Source organism: Lycium barbarum, chromosome 6 (genome assembly GCF_019175385.1).
Source record: "Lycium barbarum isolate Lr01 chromosome 6, ASM1917538v2, whole genome shotgun sequence".
NCBI lineage: Eukaryota > Viridiplantae > Streptophyta > Magnoliopsida > Solanales > Solanaceae > Lycium > Lycium barbarum.
Genome location: NC_083342.1, coordinates 90399634 through 90418431, shown reverse-complemented (window position 1 = coordinate 90418431; position 18798 = coordinate 90399634). Strand labels below are relative to the sequence as shown.

General features: G+C 38.7%; 1 long non-coding RNA gene across 1 annotated transcript; it reads right to left on the bottom strand.

Annotated features, from left to right (window-relative positions):
* Positions 1-1140: 1140 nt before the first annotated feature.
* On the bottom strand, positions 1141-6409 carry LOC132644783 (uncharacterized). The gene is made up of 2 exons (XR_009583907.1): positions 6191-6409; positions 1141-5833 (listed from the first exon to the last, which is right to left on the bottom strand). It is a non-coding gene; the product is annotated as an uncharacterized LOC132644783 (long non-coding RNA).
* Positions 6410-18798: the final 12389 nt, after the last annotated feature.

Below are 18798 nucleotides of genomic sequence, written 5' to 3'. Positions count from 1 at the left end.
TTTGAAAAATTAAAAAAAAGGATTTTTTTAATGTAATTGTAACCATGTGAGCAAAATGTATATAGATAAAAGAAGTAATTAATGCTAATGTGTGCATGAGGAAAATATGTATGACATTTGTTTTATCTAAGAGTGGTATGTATAATAGAATAAGAGTTTTATATATATATATATATATATATATATATTATAAGAAAATAACGTATATACGTGATATGTATATCATGGGTAACAAATAAAATAAAAAATAAAAACCAATTATTGATGCCATGATAGTACTATATGTGTACATATAATGAAAATACGACTAAGGGAATTAATAAAAAATAAGATAGTACAGGTATGATATGCGCGTATGAAAATAGTATGTTGGTACACCTATAATAAAGGAAAGTAATTAAGATAAGATGTAAAATTATTTGTATTAGGAATATATATATTGTTTTCAAAAGAGTACGTACGTATATTTTAGAAGATGAGGTATAATATGATTGTTGTATATAAGGACAGTATATATAATGTAGAGTATGAAAATGTATATTTTTTATGAGAAAATAATATATATACATGAAGTATATTTATCGTATGTAAAAAAAATATAGTGTAAAAGGTATACTTTTAGAAATAGCCATGAAAAATATAATAATATGTATAAGTACTATGATATAGATAAGTACACGCATAATGAAAAGATTAATTTTAAAAAAAAAAAAAAAGATAGTATATGTGTATTAAAATAAGTACGTACCTTGTAGTTCTTGTAAAATAACTTGACCACTACACATAAGCCTAATATGATTTTTCTTGTTTTCAACTTGGAAGATAAAGCTTTCTCGACGTTAGTGCAAAAGAACGAATTCTAAAAATAACAAGATGTTTTGAGTCACTAAAATTCTTATTTATTATTTATCCTCCAAAACCGGCATTTTTTCTTATTTCTAAAAAATTCATGTGTGGGCCATCGCATAGAATATGCCTAGCTCTTGCTTGAAACACTTGAAAGAAGAAAAAAAAAACATTGTTAGCAAATTCTTTATTTCGAAAGAAATCTCCAATTTCACCTTTTAGAAAAATCCAATTTCTTACGACCTGAAAAAAAAAGTTGACCTCATTTATGTGACTACTCTAATACGCCTAATCCGAATAAATACACTAAGTTCAATATCTAATATACTTAAGTCAAGTTATGTGTTCAAAACAAAACTACAAAACTACAAAAATACAAATTCACAAGAGTGTTAGTCAAATAATATAAATAGCATGTATCAAACACTATGGAGGTTTGAAATTTTGAATAAGGAAGAAGGACGGAGACTCGAGACGTGGACGAGGTCGGACTGCTAGACACGAGCAAATAAATCTGCTGCTGGCCGCTCTTTGATATGGGCAAAATCCAGAGTTGCCAGAACTCCAAATGCTCCCAAAGTTGCTCATGAAAAAGAAAAAAAATAAAGATAAGGATTAGAAATAATTCTCAACAAGAAAAAAAGGAATCCATATAACTCTAATTATTAAAAGCTAGATAAAAGAATCGAATGCAAGAAAAAAAATAACATATAAGGAAAAAATAATTTAGCATATTAATTACACCCGAACTTGAGTATAGCAGTCCCACTCCCTTTTTATGCAAGTTTTAAGTGTTCAAATCAGTTAACTTTCAATCAAGTATGGAAATCCGTTCTTTTAGAAGTGAGGCCTCAAGTTAAACAACTCTTCATCGGCCCTAAGCGTAGTATCAAGTTCAGATCAGAAGGATTCTTCACCAAGCGTAGCAGCTGAAAATATCGGGATGAAGCAACTGTTCAGATCAGTGTAGTATGTGATCTAAAAAAAAAAGGATGCAGCAGCTGCTTAGCAGCCTTGAGCATTTAGAAAATGTAGTAGCAGGCATATCAAGATGTAGTATCTATTCTTCCCTTCAGCACATGCCAATGAATTAGCTCAAGTAGCAGCAATTGTTCTTAGACAGCAATTCAAGTGCAATATCCATTTCTTTTTTAAAACAGCAGCTTAGCCACAAATATAGCAGCAGTTGCAAACCAAGTGTAGCCTCTTAAAGAACATCCGTTTCAGCTAGACACCAACAATTAGCCAAAGATACCTCAGTAGCTATACTTATCAAGTGTAACAACAACCATTTTCATCGAAATGTGGTACACGATGCCTTAAAGCGCAGCAACGTTTTGGCACAATAACGTGGTAACAGTTCAGCTCAAATGTGCAGCAGCATTTTTTGCCCCCAAAATGTTTCAAAAATGTGGCATTTTCACCCTCAAAAACACAGCAATCAGTTGGCCAAAATGCAGGCAGTAAATCAGTCCTAAAATGGGGTGAAAATGGCCTAAAACACAGTAGAAAATGGCCAAAAAACGCAGCAGCGTTGGCCTCAAATTGCAGCAGCAAAATGGCTCAAATCTGCTCATGTCACTGCCCTCAGATATGGAAACTTTTGCATAGCAGTTTGTGGACAGTGTCAAGCCACAAAATGAACGGAGGAAGCACTATTGCTATCAGAATCACATCAATGGCAACAGATATTTGCCTTCTTTATAGGTCAAAATTAAACCGAACCATGAACATCCCTAAATATATCAACAACAACTCCACTGGCAACAGTATCTCTCCGTACACCTCATTTGAAATTCAATGAAACCACAAAATTATTCACTGACAAATCAAGGCAATGAAATGCTCCATGCGCAAATGCCAAAGAGTCCATATTAGACAACACAGGATAAGTGCCAGTAGGATACTCGGATGTTTATCAAAGTTTTGTCCAGGAACCATGTTTCAACACTAGAATTTCACTGGCAACAGTATCTGTCCGTACACCTCATTTGAAATTCAATGAAACCACAAAATTATTCACTGACAAATCAAGGCAATGAAATGCTCCATGCGCAAATGCCAAAGAGTCCATATTAGACAACACAGGATAAGTGCCAGTAGGATACTCGGATGTTTATCAAAGTTTTGTCCAGGAACCATGTTTCAACACTAGAATTTCACTGCATGCTGTGAGATCAATCTTAAGGATCTTATGGTCATCACTAGTTGAGTCATATCCCAATCCACAAGTACAAATGCCTCCGCTGAAAACTACGAATGGGAAGTACTGTTGATTCTCTTGTGGAAGGGTTCCATAGTAAAAGTATCAGGAGGACAATTATGAATCCACATGAGAGACATGGTGTGGAGGTTTGGGATTTCCCCTTTGGGACATATTCATTTAAGTAAGGACTCTTCTTCTCACACCCAGTCAGCACCTCAATTTATTTGCAACAATGCTAGGGATCCATTCCGACTGAGTATAACACTATAGACCAACTAAACTTAGAGCAAAGCCAGTATGAATCACAACAAAGAAGGAAGGATGAAAGCATGCCTAACCCGTAAGAAAAGCTAACAGATGTGATCTAACTTGAATATGTAATGGCCCGCTGTTAATGTAAAATTTCAAGGCCTAGGACTTCATTTCTAACCCATAAAACATACCGGAACACACAACACGCTGAACCAGATTTTAGCATAGAAATTATGTTTGGCGCGTACTCGTTATGCAAAGGTTTTTCTAGAGAAAGAGTTGACAGCCATTATTTCCAGATTCTCAACACAAGTTTGGCTTTCATGTTTAGATAAGCAAAATTCCCCAAGTCATGATTTGAGCAGGAAACAATATCAAAGGATAGACCGAAGGCTCGTTTTCAAGTCTAAGTTTGTTCTAGATGTGCAACATAGATATTAAAGATTCTAACGAACGAGATGACCGTATTCTAGAAAAGATACACCTAAACAATTTATTTTCTTAGCTAGACTAACACATCACTTTTGAAGTAAAAGATGGTTTTTTTTTTATAAAAAAAAAAAAAAAGCAAGAATTTTAACCACACAAGAGAGGTGCATTTACATGCTAATTAACCTATTTTAAGCGCAACCGGTACGTTGGGATGAGTTTTAACCATTTCAGAGACTAAGAGAACATGGCCATTTGAACACTCGGAACTTATCTAAAAGAAAATACAGATTCCAGTTTTTTTTTTTTTTTTTTTTTTTACCTTAAACCAGTAATTTTCCCCAACCAAAACACCCCAAAAAAAACAGTAGCTGTTTTAGAAAAAAAAAAAACAGTGGCTTTTTTATATCAAAAACAGCAAATTTTTTAACCCAAAAACAGTAGGTGACCTAGTAAAAAAAACAGTAGCTTTTTTATATCAAAACAGTAGCCAAGGCCAGAACCAGCAGCAAATGCCAAACCAATCCCTTAATCAAGTGTGAGTCTATTTCTTTTTAATGAATGCAACAGCTTTATCCCAAAACCTGGCAAGATTTATCTTAAACACAGCAAATGCAAGTAACAGCGACATGTAGCAGTAGTAATGTCTTTTTTTTTTCCATTAAAGTATGACAACTTTCAAAAGATAGCATAATACATGCCCAAAACAGCAAGCTGTTTGGCCAAAATATTACAGCCATTGATAAGGATAATGTAGCAGCCAAGTTTTACTAGGCTTCTCTAGTCACATTAACCAAATATAGACTAACTTCTTATTATAAAAGTGAAACAATTTGTATTTCAACCATATCCTTTGACCAATAAGTCGTCTCACACTATTAGCAGGGAACAAGTGGGATTAACAGATACACAAGGAGGACTATTATTTCTTTGAACTTCAAAATGAAACTTTTGAGAAAATAAATGAGATCTAGATTAAGAGTTATACTTCTTAACAGGGCATGGTATACAAATTTAACAACTAAGAATGTGAGAAGGCATACATGATGTAAAAATTGCAAATAAACTTGCTGATATGACTCCCTGATGAAAAACAAAGCATCCTTGACTTATTACATGTTTCTATTCTTTTAGTGAACCAGTATCTAATTAGCAAGGGAAAAATAAAGCAAGCATAGAATTTGTATACTCAAAACCTTAACTAAAGAAAGAGATTTTAAAGCTTGATTCTTGAAAACATTTGAACAGGACAGACTCGAACTAAGAAAAAGGGCAGAAACTACACTCATGCTCTTAATCTGATGTTCAAACACCACCAAACAAGGAAAAAGAAGAAGCTTAGTACGCGGTTTACTAAAATACAGCATAGAATTATAAGAATAGTGCTGGTTCAACACATCTAAAAGATAAGCCTTGAGACATGATTCCAGAAGTAGAATTCGATAAAGAACATGGCTCTAGCAGATCGAAAACAGGATACTCATTAAAGATCGCAGAACCTAGTTTTTTACATAAGTTCAAGGTGCAGCAAACGACGACTCGAAAAAATGACCAGCGTCAAAATATAAACATACTGAATATCAATTTGCTTAAATAAAACAACAAAGGCTAAGGCTTCACAACTTTAAGAATCGAAGTGACAGAGAGAAGCAGAGCTGCTAACTAACACATACTCGACAAACAACTAAATATTCAAGCGATCATACATTCATATGTCATTTTACTCCAAGTATTATTGATATACCCTTATGACTTGCAATACTCCTCAGGTTACTTAATATGCTGATTTCTATAAAGAATAATGAAAACATATTTCAAGAAAAACACCTAAAAAACAGAATTTAAATTTAGCAACACATGCTCAAACTTCTGCAATTTAATTACATGAATCAGAATGGAATGAAAATAAAGGGACGGGCATCGACTAAAACAACCACATAGCTGAAGCTATATAGAAAAACCTCAATCCAAACAAGGACCCTAGGACTTTCACATATTCAAGTTTCCATAAATAAATAAGGATGAAAGGAGAGACACCGACCATCTTTGTGACAGCGAACTGAGGCTAACGTCGTCGAGTCTCCGAATCCGCTTGAGAAGCTTGTTTAGCCGAGAACCACCAAGAATTCGACAAAAACAAAAGTATAGTTAAAAGAGAATTTTTCAGACCAGCAACTTAAAAAAAAGTTTTTTTTTTTTTTTTTAAGAAAACAGATGAGATATTTTTATTTTTTTTTGGTTATTCAAGAGGAATTTCCAACACTTGAACCTTGTTAACTTAAATGGGATTTTCTACCCTTGAAACTTGTTCAAAACAGCCCACAAGGGTCTGTATTTATAGAAAAATACTGAGGGTTTCAACAGCTTGAATTCGAAGTTTAAAAATAAGGAAAAGGGGGGAAATTTTGGGAGACATTTTTCAACAGATGAGATGATGAAAATGGGGATGGGACTTACCCCAAAATCCGCTGAAATCGCACATGGTTCCTGCAAACTTCAGAGATGGAGTGTGAGAAAAGAGAAGAGGGGCGTAGGTAGCGGATTTTGTGGGATATGGGCGTGGTGGTGGTGAGGTGACGGACGTGACGGGGTGGAAGGGGTGGCAGCCATGGTTAGGTTGAAGAGAGAGGAGAGAGGAACGTTTTGGTTAGGGTTGTTGATTTAGAAGAAAGGGCTGTTTGGTTACTGATTTTAGGGACTTAGTTGATTTATTTGTTTTAGTGGGTTGGGTCGGTTCGGGTCCGTGGGGTTTAATATTGGGCTGGGGCGTTTTGGGTCTGTGGGGTTTAATATTGGGCCACAGATTTTGTATAAGGGTAGAAGAGAATTGGCCCAATTCAATAGATGAACTTAATCATCCCAATTCCTTTCCCTTTTGAATTAATTAAAATATGCTTCTTTGTCCTAATTAATTCTCAAAAATTTGTACATATGAAAATTATAATACAAGTAATTTAATATACGTATTTAGTTTTAAAATAGAATAAACGATGATTAACATAGTAATAAATAGGATTAAAGAAAAAATGCCAATGTCAATATCGATATAGGAATATCAACACTATTTTTTTTTTTTTTGATTTAATTGTAAAGAATGATGTTTAGTAATTTTACTTATAAAAATATGATGTTTTGGTAATTTTTAGGAAACAATAAAAAATGTCCTCAACTTAAGAGAAACATATCTCGAAAAATAGTGTAATAATTAGCGAAAATATTCCAAACTCATTCTGGCGAATTTTCAGGACTGAGAAGCATAGTGAAATTAATTAAAAGAAAAAAAAGAGGTCCAAAATTAGGTGTCAACAATGAAGAGGTAACTTTCCAAGCTAGAAAGGGGTTAAAATTGTCTAGTGCTTATGAGAGCATTTCGGTCATTGATTCTTTCGATGTAGTAGACGAAGCGGTGGATCATAAGTTCGAGGAGGAGAACTTTGACGAAACACTTTCGGCTATTTTGGTGAACTTCGAGGCGGATGACATGAAGGGGTATATTGAAACAGTTAATTCTCTCATTGGCCGGGGTTCGTACTCTTATGAGCCGAAGAAATTATCTCTTGATCTTGATAAAAGAACCACTCCTCCGGCTAAGCCTTCGATTATTGAGCCTCCAAAACTTGAGCTCAAGCTACTTCCCTCTCATTTGAAGTATGTTTTTCTTGGCCCAGATAATACTTTACCGGTTATTCTCTCATCTTTGTTAAATGAGGAACAAACTCAAAAGGTGCTTGAAGTGTTGCGGGCTTATCGAAGATCTATTGGGTGGACTATTGCGGATATTAGGGGGATTCCCTCCGGTATTTGTGAACATAGAATCGAACTTGAGGAGGATAGTTCATCAAGTGTAGAGCATCAAAGAAGGCTAAACCCTCCTATGCAAGAAGTGGTCAAGAAAAAGATAATCAAATGGTTGGATGTGGGTGTTGTATACCCAATTGCAAATAGTCCATGGGTTAGTCCGGTGCAATGTGTGCCAAAGAAGGGGGGCATCACCGTTGTCCCTAACTCCAAGAATGAGTTGATTCCTACAAGGACAGTTACCGAATGGAGAGTGTGTATGGACTATCGAAAGCTCAACACCGCGACGTGTAAAGACCACTTCCCTATGCCTTTTATTGATTAAATGCTTGATCGGCTAGCCGGGAGAGCTTATTATTTCTTTTTGGATGGCTACTCGGGGTACAACCAAATTAACATTGCATTAGAGGACCAGGAGAAAACCACTTTCACTTGTCCTTATGGCACTTTTGCTTTCAGCTGCATACCTTTTGGCTTGTGCAATGCCCCAGCTACTTTCCAATGGTGTATGATGTCTATTTTCTCGGATATTGTGGAAGACTTCTTGGAAGTCTTCATGGATGACTTTTCGGTTGTTGGTGACTCTTTTGACGAATGTCTTGCCACTCTCAGTAAGGTATTAAAGCGGTGTGAAGAAACCAACCTTGTACTTAATTGGGAGAAATGTCATTTCATGGTGAAGGAAGGGATTGTCCTTATCCATAGGATTTCCGAAAAGGGTATTGAGGTAGACCGAGCAAAAGTTGATGTTATAGCCAAGCTCCCTCCACTAATCTCTGTCAAATGGGTTCGTAGCTTCTTGGGACATGCCGGCTTCTATCGGCGGTTCATCAAAGATTTCTCCAAGATTGCCAACCCGATGTGTAAGCTTCTTGAAAAAGAAGCTAAGTTTGCATTTGATGAGAAGTGCCTTAAGGCATTTAATGAGCTGAAGGAAATGCTCACCTTTACTCCAATTATTGTATCTCCGGATTGGTCAATGCCATTTGAGCTCATGTGTGATGCAAGCGGATTTGCTATTGGTGCGGTGCTTGGGCAAAGGCACAACAAAATCATGCACCCAATTTATTATGCTAGCAAGACCCTCAATGGAGATCAAATGAATTATACTGTTACCGAGCAAGAGCTTCTAGCCATTGTCTACGCGTTTGAGAAGTTCCGGGCCTATCTACTTGGATCCAAAGTGGTTGTTCATACGGATCATACGGCCTTAAGATATTTGATGACAAAGAAAGATGCAAAGCCACGGTTGATTCGTTGGGTATTGTTGTTGCAAGAGTTTGACTTTGAGGTCAAAGATCGAAAAGGTTGAGAAAACCAAGTTGCGGATCATCTATCTAGACTTGAGGAAGCTGGGAGACCGACTGGAAATCTTGAGTTAAATGATGTTTTCCCCGATGAGAGGCTCTTGGCTGTATCTTGTGAGGTTGCCCCTTGGTATGTAGATATCGCCAACTTCTTGGTGACGGGTCTTATCCCCGATGACATCATGGCTTATCAAAAGAAGAAATTCTTGAGAGATAGTCGTCAATACTATTGGGATGAGCCCTATATATTCTGCACTTGTGCCGACAACATCATTCGACGATGTGTGGCCGAATCCGAGGCCATGGAAATCTTGAAAGCTTGCCACGACTCTCCCGTGGGGGGACGTCACAGTGGGAACCACACAACAGCTAAAGTGCTTGAATGTGGCTATTATTAGCCCACCCTTTATCATGATGCAAATTTGATGGTGAAATCTTGTGACCAATGTCAACGCCAAGGGTCAATTGGGAGGAAGCACGAAATGCTAATGAATTTTGTCATGGAGGTTGAGTTATTTGATGTGTGGGGCATCGACTTTATGGGCCCATTTGTGAGTTCTCATGGTATGTGATACATCCTTGTTGCGGTTGACTATGTGTCCAAGTAGGTTGAAGCTATAGCATTGCCCAACAATGATGGCAAGAGTGTCACCAAATTTCTCAAAAGAAACATATTCACAAGGTTTGGCACTCCAAGGGCAATCATTAGTGATGGTGGCACTCACTTTTGCAACAAGCAATTCGCTAATCTCTTGGAGAAATATGGAGTGCGGCACAGGGTGGCAACTCCTTACCACCCCCAAACTATTGGGCAAGTCGAAGTCTCCAATCGGGAGATAAAGAGCATCTTAGCCAAGACGGTTAATGCAAACAGAACTGATTAGTCATCTAAGCTTGATGATGCTCTTTGGTCTTATAGAACAACATTCAAGACACTCATTGGTACTTCTCCTTATCGGTTGTTATTCGGTAAAGCTTGTCATCGACCTGTTGAACTTGAACACAAAGCTTTGTGGGCATTAAAAAAATTGAACATGAATTGGGACGAAGCAACCAAGCTGCGGTTGTTTCAAATGAATGAAATGGATGAGTTTCGGTATCATGCCTATGAGAGTGCGAGTTTGTATAAAGAAAGGATGAAGCACTATCATGATGTCAAACTTCTGAAGCGAGATTTTCAACCGGGTGATTCGGTGTTGCTGTTCAATTCAAGGTTGAAGCTCTTTCCGGGCAAGTTAAAATCCAAGTGGTCCGGCCCTTTTACTTTGGTGAGTGTGTCACCCAATGGGTCAATGGAGTTAAAGATCGACGATGGGACGCGTACCTTCAAGGTGAATGGCCATCGGGTAAAGCACTACCATTGGATGGTTGATGGAGACAAGGTTGTTGATGCTCACCGGTTGAAACATGGCACCGGACCTTAGCATCAAAAGTGACATTACGTCGTGCCGCGACGTTAAATTGTGCGCTTCTTGGGAGGCAATGATGAAAATCAAGAAGCTATATTGGGCTTTTGTTATTTAGGGTGTCAATAACAAGCTCTTGTGAACCCAAGAATTGGTATGTGGACTTGTCTTCAAATTCAAGAAGCCCAAGGATGATTTCAAGCCTAAGAAGCCAAGTTAAAATTATTTCCTTCTTAAATTAGGATTAGTTGTTTTCCTTGCTCTAGTAGGTTTTACTTTCCCCTTTCCTTGTAGAATAGGGATTTTACTTTCCTTGTTTTAGCTATTTCCTTTCTAGAGTAGAATAAGGATTTGTAGTCATCAAAGAAGAGACCCTAGGCCTATATAAAGGGTTCTTATTCTTTGTTAAACACGATTCACGTTTTTTAGCATAAACCCTAGTTTGCAATAGAGTTATTTTCTCTATTTGGTCTTTTTTATCCTTGTTTTTGGTTCCAAGCAAGGTGGTGATAGTCTTTATCTTGTTTTCAATAACGTGTGGTGTTTCTTTATCACGTAAGTTGATTTCAAGTGGTGACTTAGGAACTTTATTTGTTCTTGATCATTCAAGAACGCGTTTCTTGATTAAAATTCGTTCTAGTTCATATCCAGAACCCTAATTTTCTTTCCATCATTCCGCCTTCAAGACTTACTTGATTTAAACCATTCAATAGTTATTGTTATAGTTCAGATTGTCATCTTTCACATAGCTTTTGAATCACTTTAATCCAACGCCTATAACTTGAGATACGCCCGTTTCTTGAATCTGCCCATCAAATCGCTTCAAGAATTGATCCTGGTCGATTGGTTCTTTGTTAACTCGAAAAATCACATCAATTTGGTATCAGAGCTCAGTTGAGGAGTACCATGGCTAATAATATACAAGCAAGAAGAGGACGTTGGGTTCAAAAAGATGACGGAAGAGCAGCGGATCGTGACATGGAGATGGAAGAGATGAGAAGGACCATACAACAATTACAAACACAACTTCGACGTTACCAAAGGCAAGAACGACGAAGGATTCCTAAGGATGATAACGAAGGGTCTGATATTAATCCCTTTCATGATGTTGATGAAGATGACTCTAGCGATAATTCTGATTTTGCTAGGAGACGACAAGATGATGAATTTGATCATCCAAAAAGAAGGAGGCCTCATATAAGGGAGAAAAGAGATGATGTGAAGGTTGATGTTCCTGATTTTGATGGAAAAGCCCAAGGGGATGCGTTTATGGATTGGTTACTCACTGTTGAACGAATCTTTGAGTTCAAGGACTACTCTGAGGAGAAAAAGGTGAAGATTGCTGCCATCAAGCTTAAAGGATATGCATCACTTTGGTGGGAGAATCTTAAACGAGAAAGAGAAAGAGAAGGTCGTGGAAAGATTCGAACGTGGGAGAAGATGAAAAGAGAACTGCGTAGACGTTTTATTCCTGATACATACAAGCAAGAAAACTATCTGAAGTTTTATAATCTTCGTCAAGGAGACCTAACCGTGGAAAACTATACTCGGGAGTTTGAATATCTCATGATTAAGTGTGATACTCGAGAACATGAGGAGCAAACTATAGCAAGGTACATTGGTGGGTTGCAGCTTTCCATCGCAGATGCTATTCGACTGCAACCTTATTGGACATTTAATGATGTGCGAAAACTTGCTATCAATGTTGAACAGCAACAAAAGGAGCCGAAAAGATCTTACCCCAAGAAGAACTATTCTAACCAGGGGAATAATAATATTGGTGCTGGGAATTCCAAGGCAATTCATAGAGGTAATTCTTCTAATTCAACTAATGCTAAGAGTGATGAGAAGAAACCTCAAGGGGATTCAACTAGGAGAAAGTGTTTTAAGTGCCACGGTTTTGGCCATCTACAAGCTGATTGTCCCAATCGAAAGCCTATTATGATAGTTGAGGAAGAAGATGGGGCTGATCATGAAGACAACCAAGAATCTGATCAAGTTGATGAGGAACGTGAGGATGCCAAAATTGAAGCCGATGAAGGTGCTTGTTTAGTTATTCAGAGAAGCTTACATGCTGGACATAAAGATGAAGAGTCATGTCAAAGAGAAACACTTTTCCACACTAGGTGTACTTCACATGGCAAGGTATGTTCTGTGATTATTGATGGTGGAAGTTGCACTAATGCTGTTTCGGAAGAGATGGTGACTAAATTGGGTTTGAAGACTGAGAAACATCCCAAGCCTTGCAACATTAAGTGGTTACAAGATGGTGGAGGTATGAAGATCACAAAAAGATGTTTGGTCTCTTTTTCAATCGGTAAAATCTATAAAGACCAGATTTGGTGTGATGTAATGAGTATGGATGCTTGCCACTTATTACTTGGCAGACCATGGCAATATGATAGGCGTGCTCATCATGATGGATACCTTAACACCTATTCATTTATTGTTGATGGACGTAAGATAACTTTGAAACCATTGCACCCAAGAGAGCTTAATAAGAAGACCAAACCCATGGGTGATGATGCCTTATTGACCAGATCACAAGTTGTTGGCCACATTAATAAAGGAGAGCCATTGTATATTGCAATAGCTATAGAAGACTCACAAGAGGAGGAGAAAGAGTTAGATGCACGAGCCAAAAAGCTACTTACTAAGTTTGATGATGTGATCTCTGAGGATGTCCCATTAGAACTTCCACCTATGCGTGATATTCAACATCAAATTGACCTTATACCTGGGGCTTCTTTGCCGAACAAAGCTGCTTATAGGATGAATCCTACACAACAAGCTGAACTCCAAAGGCAAGTTGAAGAGTTACTAGAGAGGGGCTTAATAAGAGAGAGCCTTAGCCCTTGTGCTGTACCCGCTTTGCTTGTTCCTAAGAAAAATGGAACCTGGAGGATGTGTGTTGATAGCCGGGCAATCAACAAAATCACCATCAAGTATCGCTTTCCAATCCCTAGGTTAGACGATCTATTTGATCAATTGCATGGTGCTAAAATCTTTTCCAAGATTGATTTGAAGAGTGGATATCACCAGATTCGTATGAGAGAAGGTGATGAATGGAAGACTGCCTTCAAGACTACCCAAGGCTTGTGTGAGTGGTTGGTAATGCCTTTTGGTTTGTCTAATGCTCCGAGCACATTCATGAGACTTATGACTCATGTGTTTAGACCATTCATGGGGAAGTTTGTTGTTGTTTACTTTGATGATATCTTAGTTTTTAGCAAGGAGGAATTCGAACATGAGAAACATTTGGAGAAGGTTTTTGAAACCTTAAGAAGGGAGAAGTTGTATGCACAACTCAAGAAGTGCATCTTTTATGCTGATAACGTTTGCTTCCTTGGTTACATAGTAACTAGTGCTGGTATTCAAGCTGATCCAAGCAAAATAGAGGCAATCTTAAGTTGGCCAACTCCTAGGTCAATTTCAGACATAAGGAGTTTTCATGGAATGGTGTCCTTCTATAGACGGTTTATTAAAGATTTCAGCACGTTGGTTGCTCCTATAACTGAGTGTTTGAAGGGAGGCATATTCAAGTGGAATGAAGCTGCCCAAAAGAGTTTTGAATTGATCAAGAATAAGATGACACAAGCTCCTATCCTTCAGTTACCAAACTTTAATGATCTATTTGAAGTAGAATGTGATGCTTCAGGTGTTGGCATTGGAGGAGTCCTTAGTCAAGAAGGTAAACCCATTGCATACTTTAGTGAGAAGTTGGGTGGACCTAAGCTTAGGTATTCCACATATGAGAAAGAGTTTTATGCTATTGTTCGAGTTTTGCAACATTGGAGTCATTACTTGCTGCCCAGAGAGTTTGTTCTATATTCTGATCATGAGGCGCTAAAGTATCTTAATCATCAACAAAAACTCAATGCGAGGCATGCAAAATGGGTAGAGTTCCTTCAGAATTTTCAATTTGTGATCAAGCACAAGGCTGGAAAACTAAATCAAGTTGCTGATGCTCTTAGTAGAAGACCATGTGTGCTTTCCATCATGCAAACTAATGTATTCGGATTCGACCATATTAAGGAACTTTATGAGGCTGATCCAGACTTTGGAGTCATTTGGACGAGATGCTTGGAAGGTCCACAAAGAATGTTTTTGATAAGAGATGGTTTTCTTTACTATGGCAAACAACTTTGCATACCACAAGGCTCTTTAAGAGAGTCCATTGTTAGAGAAGCACATGAGGGTGGATTAGCTGGTCACTTTGGCCATTCTAAGACATCAAAGATGATTCAAGAAAACTTCTATTGGCCCAAGTTGAATCGAGATGTTTTGAGGTTGATTGAACGTTGTGAAACTTGTAAAAGGGCAAAGATGCATGGTAGCAATAAGGGGTTATACGAACCTTTGCCAATTCCCACAACACCTTGGGAACATATCAGCATGGATTTCGTGCTTGGATTACCAAGAACTCAAGAAGGTAAGGATTCTATCTTTGTCGTGGTAGACAGGTTCTCTAAGATGGCCCACTTTATCTCATGCAAAAAGACAAGTGATGCAACACATGTGGCTGTTTTGTTCTTTAACCATATTGTCAAGTTGCATGGTATTCCTAGAAGCATTGTTTCAGATCGTGACACTAAGTTTCTAAGTCACTTTTGGCGTACTTTATGGGCTAAGCTTGGTACAGAGTTGAAGTATAGTTCGTCTTATCACCCTCAGACGGATGGACAAACAGAGGTAGTCAATCGGAGTTTGGGTTCCCTATTAAGAAGTCTAGTTAAGAAGAACATAAGAGAGTGGGAGTCACTGCTGCCACAGGCTGAATTTGCTTTCAACAAGTCCGTGAATCGAACAACCGGAAAAAGTCCTTTTGAAGTGGTATATGGTAAGAATCCTCTTGGTCCCTTAGAATTATCTCCTCTCATTCAAAATCATTCTTTTAGTGGAGATGCTGATGAAAGAGTTAAAGAGTTGAAGAAAATTCATGAGAAAGTTTTACAAGAGATTGAGAGGCAAACAAAAACATACAAGAAACAAGCTGATAAGAAGAGAAAGAAACAACTCTTTAAAGTGGGAGACTTAGTGTGGGTATACTTGAGGAAGGAAAGGTTTCCTAAACAAAAGTATCCAAAGTTGCAAGCAAGAGCTGATGGTCCCTTTCGTGTTGTTCAAAAGTTGGGTAATAATGCTTATAGAGTGGAGCTACCAGAAGAGTATGGGGTATCCCCGATATTTAATGTAGCTGATCTTGCACCATTTATTGAGCCTTCAGACTCGAGGACGAGTCTTTCTCAACCAGGGGAGAATGATGAAAATCAAGAAGCTATATTGGGCTTTTGTTATTTAGGGTGTCAACAACAAGCTCTTGTGAACCCAAGAATTGGTATGTGGACTTGTCTTCAAATTCAAGAAGCCCAAGGATGATTTCAAGCCTAAGAAGCCAAGTTAAAATTATTTCCTTCTTAAATTAGGATTAGTTGTTTTCCTTGCTCTAGTAGGTTTTACTTTCCCCTTTCCTTGTAGAATAGGGATTTTACTTTCCTTGTTTTAGCTATTTCCTTTCTAGAGTAGAATAAGGATTTGTAGTCATCAAAGAAGAGACCCTAGGCCTATATAAAGGGTTCTTATTCTTTGTTAAACACGATTCACGTTTTTGAGCATAAACCCTAGTTTGCAATAGAGTTATTTTCTCTATTTGGTCTTCTTTATCCTTGTTTTTGGTTCCAAGCAAGGTGGTGATAGTCTTTATCTTGTTTTCAATAACGTGTGGTGTTTCTTTATCACGTAAGTTGATTTCAAGTGGTGACTTAGGAACTTTATTTGTTCTTGATCATTCAAGAACGCGTTTCTTGATTAAAATTCGTTCTAGTTCATATCCAGAACCCTAATTTTCTTTCCATCATTCCGCCTTCAAGACTTACTTGATTTAAACCATTCAATAGTTATTGTTATAGTTCAGATTGTCATCTTTCACATAGCTTTTGAATCACTTTAATCCAACGCCTATAACTTGAGATACGCCCGTTTCTTGAATCTGCCCATCAAATCGCTTCAAGAATTGATCCTGGTCGATTGGTTCTTTGTTAACTCGAAAAATCACATCAGGCAACCCATGTGCATTTTCGAATTATGTTTTTTTTCATTCCGTTGATTTTTGTTGTTGTGTTGTTTTAATGTTTGTTGATGTGTTGAGGAACCTAAGTGTTGAACCCAGAAATTGTCAGGAAAGTAGTTACACGACACATTCGACGGAACGTCGATCTGATTGACGATCCGTCGAATGCACCGTCGAGTGGATCAAATGAAAGATTGGTCACTGGAAATAATGGAAATTCGACGACAGGTTTGACGATCCGTCGAATTGATCGACGGTCAGTTCCACGGGCGTTCTTCTCTCTTTTTCATATATATATATATTAAAAAAAAAGGGTGTTCACTCGACGGAGCGTCGAACTAATCGACGCTCCGTCCTTTTAACGCGACGGTTCAAAGGGCTGTAATGTCACTTTTCACTATTCTCACTTTCTGTAATGTCTCTCTCTCTCTCTCTCTCTCTCTCTCTCTCTCTCTCTCTCTACCTCTCCCCTTGCCATAACCGTCCCCCACTTCCCCCTTCTTTCACCACCCCACAACCGCCACTTCCCCCCTGCCCTACTACTCTGTCTCTCTATGTGTGGGTCGCCCTAATAGTGATTCTTCAGGTATTTATCCTTCCTTAAGGGCTGAAATCTCTTCTTTCTATTTTAAGGTATGTGAATTCGTGGCTTGTGTGCTCCCTTGTTTTGATTGTTTTTTTTTTTTTTGCATTCCGTGGCTTGTGTTGATTATTTTTTCTTGCCTTCCAATTGCTAATTTGTTTTTATAATTTCGCCTGGGATGCTCATATTTTTTTGCTGGGGTGGTTTGTTGGTTTGTTGGTTTGTTTGTGGTTGTTGGGTCATTGATCTTTAGCCGAGTCGGAGGGCATTACGACGAACACACCTCATTCATGAGATTGTTGTTGTTTTGCCCACTACCTGTTCGATGAAATGCCAAAGTATAGCATTGTGTGTCACGATGGCTTGGAGGGCATTACGAACATAGAGTTGTTTTGCCCGCCAAGTGTTTTCCCTAGTCTAACCCAAGCCAACATGGGGTGATGTCTGAGTAACCCAAAGTACGTGACGATTTGCACCTTGGCCAAAGAAGTGTATGGAATCTGTAGTTTTAGCATGCGAAAACATTCGACGCTCAGTTTGACGGCCCATCGATTCAATCGACGGACCGTCCTACTCAACGTCGAATGAGCCTTCTCAGAATTCTTAACCAAAAACAACATCGACGGTGGATTCGACGGCTCGTCAAATCGATCAACGGTTCCCACCGTCTTTTAGTCGATAATTCCAGTGGCTAACGTGAGATCAACGGCCCGTCGAATCAATCGATGGGGCGTCTTTCTAACCGTCTTTCAGTCAAAATTTCCAGTGGCTAACAAGAGTACGACGACCACTTCGACGCTCCGTCGATCTGTTCGACGACTCTTGTAGCAAATCGACGGACCGCTGGCAGCTTTAACATTATCGCATGTCTTGCACTTTTGTCTGATTCTGTTATATTTCTATGGTTGTCTTAACAACGAAGGGTGTTCTTTTCTCAGGTATGCCTCCAAAGAATCCAGTCAAGCAGGGTGGTGGTCCCAGAAAAGGCCGAGGTTGGGGTCAAACAACCCTTACTCTTAGGGATGAACCCTCTGACTCTAAACGTCAAGCGGTAGTCCCAACGACTAGATTGAGGGCACAGACCACCACTCCCCAAGCAGAATCACCCACCTTACCCTCCTCTCAGTCTGCAGAAGGGACTTCATTCTCCACATCCGCTGATTCTAGCGATGTAGCAACAGAGCAACCAGCCGCTCCTGAGCGAAATTCAGATGAGGAATAAGAGCAGCTGCGGCTGCAAAAGATGGAGATAGCTGAAATATGCTTCCCCTATGAAGGGTGCCGAAAGTACTATATAAAAGGGGCCACCACAATCAGCGGGGGAAATCCGAGGAGAAATATTCAAGAAGAAGAACAAATCAGTGTGAGCAGCTTAGAGAGCTAGCCTCAGATTACTGATCTCATCCAGCACTATCATCTTGAGGCATTCACACAGCCTCCAGGGGATTATTGCCCAACCATGGTTTGGGAATTCTATGCTACCTACAGAGTAATGCTCGAGCAGCGGCACAAGAACAAGAGACCTTTGAAAGCCGCCCCTCCATTAGACACAATGTATGTTCGGGGTATCCATGTTGATATCTCAGCCCGCACAATCAACAGGTTTTATTTTGGTGATGACTACGTGGCACCGACCACAGTGGAATATAATGATAAGTTTGAAAGAAGGGCTGAGCAATCTGTAAGGGAATGGTTTGCGACAGTGATGGCTAGAGGGCCGGCGGACCAGGCCCCATGGGTGAGACACTTGGCTGCCAAAATCCATAAGGCGGATATCAGCTTGGAAGCTAAATTTTGGTGGAATTTCGTCATATATCCGGTTCTGCCCAAGGGAGTTGATAACATAGTCACGCTGAACAGAGCAGTGGTTGTGGCTGCCATGCTATCCAGGTACCCAATAA